Consider the following 7,096-nt stretch of genomic DNA (forward strand, 5'->3'; position numbering starts at 1 on the left):
AGGGTTAGCGACTGGGGTGTATAAACTGCTTTGCTCTAAAATAACACTAGATGGTCACAACACAGACCTGAGTTAAAAATCTCAAGATGCCTGTTGAGCTCATGAAGAAATGGGTCAGAACACACAGCTGGCTCCGCGTGGCAGCAGGGTGCCGGCGTCCCCCAGCTTCGTGGGCACAGGAGCTGGCCTGGGTCACTGCCGCCACTCACCTGGCTCCTTGGGCTACACCTGAAGCTACTGAGTTGTGGGAATTCAACTTTTTCGACTGCTCAAATGAGTGTTTACCAGTGAACTCAGACATCCAAATCAATTGGAATGTCCCTTCAAAAAAATAGATCAGTTGAATTTAGAGGGGTTTTTTTTGACCTATATGTGTGTTTTAAGTGGGATGCTCAAGAGGGCAGCTGGATTTCGTTTCTGTTGTCTCGGAACCTGCGCGGCTCTGTTAGACTCTGGCCCCAAGACACTTTGTCTCACTGCTTTGCCCCTTCTTTTCAGGTGAGACAAAACGAGACGGGGTTGAGCAGGCTGTTGCCTGACCCGTGGGTTATCCCTGCAGGAGGAGAGCGACCCTGGCAGCAGGGCCGCCCGAGTCCATCTGAAAAGCCCTCAGAGCTCCAGGTAGCTTCTCAGCTGGGCCTTCCCTTCCCCCGTGAGAACAGCAAGGAGGCGTCTCCTTGGACTATGTGTGGTTCATGCACATCCCACTGGTGTATCTGTTGAGGACGCTGGAAATAGACATCTGGGAGTTGGAAGGTCAAGGGGGTGATTAGACATTTGAGACAGAAGAGCCTCTTCATCTTTCTCCCACGGACGCCACCCCTGTGGCCCTGAGCCCGCTCCCCTGCCTGTGCCGCTGGGAAGGGCTGTGATCAGCTGCTACATTAAGTGAGTACAGAGGGTGGGAAGGAACCTTGGGCTGAGTAGGGAGAAGGAAGGAGGGTTCTGAGGCGTTACCCGGGCCCTGACACCAAGGCATCCTGAACTGGGAAGGCACTGGGTCCCGCTAGCAACCTTCCCAAGTTCCGAGGCTTCTCCCTGATTGGTTTAAGCTGGGCCATCCGAGCGCAGCTGCCTCTGCTGCTGCTTTTAAAATGCCCCCGGCTGTTGCAACACTGCGGGGACAAGCAGGGACCATCCATGCTCCACCTGGGAGTCGTGCATGCTTGCTACTAAGCCTGCAAATGCCGCTCTGCCAGGAGAGGCTGGCTGCTACCTGACCTGCTCTCAGCTCAACATCTGAGAGCCCAATAAAAAACCCTGAATAACACTAACTGCTGTCATAAATAACATCAAAATTTCAGTAGGTCAAGAACCGGGGAGCTCATTTCCTGACCTGGGAAGGAGCTGATGTGGTGCTCAGGCAGCTGAAGGACCCAGGTGCCTTTCATGTTAGGAGCCACCCCAGGGCTCTCAGTCCCCGTCAGGCTGGGTGAGCAGGGTCGGGAAAAAGTGGGGAAGTCTCACTTGCTTAGCTGGGTTGGCCCCGAGGTGCCATGCGCCACCAAGTCATATTCCAGGGGTGAGAACCAACTGCACGGCCCTGCGTGGGAGCAGGGGGCGGCTGCAGTTGGGCAGTCACTTCTCAGAAACAGCCACCAGGTGGGCGGGAAGAGGGATCTTGGTGCACAGCTGGTGCTCTCTCACCTTTTGCTCCCCAGCTCTCCCCCCCCACTTCCGCTACATCCCAGCAGGGGCAGACCTGCTAATTTTGGGAGCACTTCATACAATTTTCCTGCATCTCATCCGTAATGGTGGTATTAAGGATCTTCCGGAGGTGAGCATGTTAGATTTTAAGAGTTAAGTTTTAAAGCATTTCTCAGGCATTCAAGTTACCTGGCAAATCTCATCTTCTAGTCAAGTCCTCCAGAACTTAGAGCAATTCTTTCCTTCTTATGTTTGAACAAAGGGGTCCCTGGTGCTGTCCTGGTGATGTTCTCCTTTCCAGGCCGCTGCTCTTTGCATCACTTGGCGCAGCTCAGATCTGCAGAAGGTCTCGGTGGATGCTGCTCAAAGCTGTTGCCCAACTTTGATCCAGAGTCGTCCAAGCTGTTTGGACTTGGAAGACATTCCTGGGAATCAGACTCTATTAAGGGCAGGTAATTTGAAGCATTTGAAGGTCCATCAAAACTGCTGGGGCCCCATAGCTTCAAGAGAAGGAGCACACGTAGAACTTGTTCCCCTGAAAGCATGGCCCCGTCTGACACGCGGCAGCCCCCGCCGGCTCCTCCTGAGAACCGTTCTCGGTCACTTCCTCCTCTTCCTCGGCAGCGCTCCTCCCGACAGCTCCTGTGGCCGCGCGAGAGACAGACGTGCCGACCGGCAGCTCCGTGGGGAGGGCTCTGCTGGTCTTGTTTGTTTTACCTGGACCTCTGCAGAAGGACATGTAACACGTATTTACTGAATGGATTAATGAGAAGCAAGAAACTTAGAGTGTGATGAATACATTTGAGTCTTTTTAGCTTATACAGGTATTTTGTTTGACGGAAGATGGCGTTTCAGGACATTGCATAACATTTTCCAAGGATAAATGACCGGGTTTTTTTCAACTGTAAGAAGGTGTCTCATAGTGAAGAGACTTTCTTGGTGATGATGCTTAATATTAAATAACGAAGAGCAGGATATGGAGAGGGAGTAATTTATACCTGGATTGAGTTAGGCAACCGACAACCGTAAATCCTCGAACGTTTATTTTATGACTTTTGCCTTTTTTGCATTATTTTAATGGGGAAAAGGAAATGCAGAAAAGTGCTTATTTATTTGTTTATGGTTTTACCAGGAACTATAAAGCTCGCACCTCTGTAACCCCCACCCTTACCAACAGTAGCACGCCCCCACCGCCCCGAGGCCCCCTCCCCGCACCACTGCTGTGCCCCGACCTCTCCCCCCACTTCCTTCATCTCATGTGAGTTATTCTCTTGTTCTGCTTGGAGGCTTCACCACCTCTGGGGACCCTCTCAGTTCTCCTGCTGCAGGGAACACCGGCAACCTCCCGTGGTTCACAGAAAACACACATGGGTTTCTTGCATCGACGGAGGCTGAGGGTTGGCTCAGGCTATCTGCCTGTATCTCTTCGTTCCCGAATTCCAGGCAAAAGAACAGTTCCTTTGGGGACATGGAAGAGCAAGAGAACAGGCATTTGTCTACTTAACGATCTCCTTAATCCCTGATCATCTTTCTGATGACAAGATATTCGTACAAGACTGTCAACAGATTCTAGAAGTTGTCTTTTGCCTGCCTGTCTGCCCTACCAATTAGAAATACATTTCTGGTGAGTGACAATAATTCCAGTTTTGAAAAGGATGGTGGATGGGAAGGAGACTAAATGTATTGTTTAAAGGCCTGTATCCTTCAAAAATGTGTTAGAGTTCACGGGAAGTTACAGAAGTAGCCAGAGAAGTCCTTCATCCCTGTTGCCCCTGGTGGTAGCATCTTGCGTGACTGTAGTTCAGTGTCAGAACCTGGAAACTGGTACAAGCAGTAGACCTCGCTCAGGTTTCGCCAGTTTTCCTTTGCCGACTCGTGTGTGATACTCAGCATCTTTGATGGGCCTGGCACTGCGCTCACACTGGGGTGGGCTGGGCTGGTTATACACACAGCACCTCCAAACACTCCAAATGTTCTTGGGACGTTTGTTTTTGTTTTGTTTTTTATAATAAAGCCGGGGAGTTCTCAGTCCTGCCTTTAAGATTTCTCCAGTTGTCTTACGGAGTCAAGAAGTAAAATACTGTGATTGCAGTGATTATTAATGCCAGAATAAACACACTAGCGTGGGTGGGAGACGGGGGATGGCAGGTCGCGGGTCACGACGAATCACCTGGCCGACGTTCTCCTCCTGACGGGGGCAGCGGGCCGGCAAGGTTAACAGCTCCGGGAAGACAGACTCTTTGCCCTGAGTGGACACCTAAGGAAATTCTCTTGCTTAAATCACCTGCAGGCTGTGTGTTCAGGCTGAAGTAGCCACGTGTGGTGGAGCTGCCAACCAGGGTGTGAGCCGCGGTAATAACTGCTCATTTTATCCTCCTGAAGAGGAAATTCTTTACCCTGGCCAGAGCGTGCTTATGAAAAGCTGTGGGAAAGCGATACACGGTAGTGGCGGGTTTCTGAAACGCATCCCCTCTGCTGATTTCTGGAGCTTTGGTGCCCTCTGGTGGCAGAGCTGAGGAAGACAAGCACTAGGTCTCCGGCATGTCACACCACGTAGTAATGCTGTCTAATGTGTGCAACGTACAACACTGAAAAACATAAATAAAAATTATCCCAAAGAGTGTGCGCTTGTTGGCTCATTTAATCATGCCTCACATAAAAATTTTCCAAATCTGTGAGAGTGTTAAGAGAGAGCAATATCTAATCTCATGAACAAACGAGGCTCAAAATCCGGTGCTTTGGAAAAATAATTACAAATCTTTAAGAGTGGGACTAGTGGAAATAAATCAGTCTCTTCACATCTGTCTGCACATTGCCCATAAATACCCTCTTGCTGAAGCATAACAAGTAAATTTTTAAAAGTCACTGAAAATCAGATTAAAAATAAACCCAATAACTATGAAAAAATGATATTTTGGGGCAATCTGAACTACAAACTGGCCACAGTAGAGAGTGTGGGCCCCACAGTATTCAGTTTTCATTTATTACTTGCACCCTTACTCAGTCCTCGTGTTGGGGCTACCTCCTTTAAATAGCATAAAGCTGGATGTTTAAAATCCAATGTGATGATCCCTGTCTTTTATTTGGTGGTTATCATGATTATCAACTTATTTGGAGTTTTCTCTCCTTTCTGGACTCATGGACAATCTGTTTCTATGCTTATTTCTCTTCTCATTTTATTTTTGAATTGATTGAGCCTTTTGGTTTGTTTGTATTTCATCTTTAATTCATTAATTTAAAATTATGTAAACCTTGAAATGTTACTATGCATGTGTAACGCATTTTAAAGTTAATGATTCTTAAATTAATTCTTAAGAATGTAAAGTACAAAGAATATGCATTTGTTTAATCTTGGAGAGCTTAGATTCTGTCTCTGGCTGTGTTCCCAGAACCTAGAAAAGTTCCAGGCAACACATTTGGACCATATGCACCTGCTCATATCTCCACGATGCTGCTGTCCATTATTTTAGCCTAAAAAATTTTAATAAGACAAATCTGACATCACCCTCCTCCTCATCCCTGTAAGCATCTATGTTGAGGTTTATTTATATATTTACCATTTTCCTGACTCACCATTACTTCTTGCTTTGCCCGGCTTTCTGAAGTCTATCTGTTAGGAGTTCCTTTGATGAAGAAATGGGGGTGGTCGTGCTTAGTTTTTGTTTATCAAAAAATATGTTGTTTAGTCCATGTTGTTGTAAAGTTTTGCTGGGTGATTGATTCCAGACTGTCTCTTTCTCTCAACTCTTTTTAAGAAACTTTATCAACATCTTGTATGATGAGAGATTAGTTGTTAATAAGCTTGTAATTAGATATTTATGTATTTATAATAGTCAGCTAAATTGTTCAGTATATTCCAGAAGTGAGTTTAAGTTGTTCTCAAACCAATAACATTTTTTGTTTCAAAGAAATACCAAATGCGGGGAGGCTCCCACCATCCTTTGAAGGCTGGGTGAGTTACTGCCAGGCACTCAGAGCAACAGCAAAAGAAAACAAGCATTTCTGGCTTATTTCCACTAGGTGGTGCTATTGAGCCCAAAACTCAACCTGCTGTATCTTTTAATGAAGAAATTTGACTAATTATGGAGGACGTTTATATTGTGTTACTTTCCCCTTCTACATTAATATTTAAAACAATTCATTTTGGAAGCAAGATAATCACAACTGTAACCTTAGGAAATCTGAAAACCCTGTGAACTTCTTGAGCCGGTAAAACATCTGATATTTTTAATGTAATTCAGATAAATGATCTTTTCATTTAAAAGTGTAGTTTTTTGGTCATTTTTACATATGTTGTGAGTTTTGATCATTGCTATTTTCCTTTGCAGGTGAAATAAAGTTTTCCTTTTCAGACTACTTAAAGAGTAGGGCCTACTTTTTTTCAATTTTTTTATTAGGCAAGAAAATATCTTGAGTGGCTTTGTGAGTAAAAACAGACCACCTGTGAATGCGTAGCTTCACCTGAATTGCCATGAGGCATTATAAGCAAAACAAAAATTCTAAAACATGGAAAGCACCTCTTTCCTTCCTGAATGAGGAGTACAGTGTGTAGGTACTGATTCTGCGAGTGTGTGACTGCAGAATGGCAGGGAAACCCACAACTCAGTCTGGGTTTCTTTTCGGCAGATACACAGCTGGAAGAGAACTTAGGAATTACCTAATCCACGTCCATCACTGAACACGTACAGAACTGAGGATCCACATTTTATTTTTTAAACATCTTTTTATTGAGTTATAGTCATTTTACAATGTTGTGTCAAATTCCAGTGTAGAGCACAATTTTTCAGTTATACATGAACATACATATATTCATTATCACCTTTTCTTTCCACTGTGAGCTACAAGATCTTGTATATATTTCCCTGTGCTATACAGTATAATCTTGTTTATTTATTCTACATATGCCTGTCAGTATCTACAAATTTTGAACTCCCAGTCTGTCCCTTCCCACCCCCCGCCCCTTGGCAACCACAAGTTTGTATTCTATGTCTATGAGTCTGTTTCTGTTTTGTATTTATGTTCTTTTTTTTTTTTTTTAGATTCCACATATGAGCAATCTCACATGGTATTTTTCTTTCTCTTTCTGGCTTGCTTCACTTAGAATGACATTTCCAGGAACATCCATGTTGTTGCAAATGGCGTTATGTTGTTGTTTTTATGGCTGAATAGTATTCCATTGTATAAATATACCACATCTTCTTTATCCAGTCCTCTGTTGATGGACATTTAGGCTGTCCCCATGTCTTGGCTATTGTAAATAGTACTGCTATGAACATTGGGGTGCAGGTGTCTTTTTGAAGTAGGGTTCCTTCTGGATACAAGCCCAGGAGTGGGATTGTTGTGTCACATGGAAAGTCTATTCCTAGTCTTTTGAGGAATCTCCATACTGTTTTCCACAGTGGCTGCACCAACCTTCATTCCCACCAGCAGTGTAGGAGGGTTCCCTTTT

This window comes from Camelus bactrianus, chromosome 26 (assembly GCF_048773025.1).
Source record: "Camelus bactrianus isolate YW-2024 breed Bactrian camel chromosome 26, ASM4877302v1, whole genome shotgun sequence".
NCBI lineage: Eukaryota > Metazoa > Chordata > Mammalia > Artiodactyla > Camelidae > Camelus > Camelus bactrianus.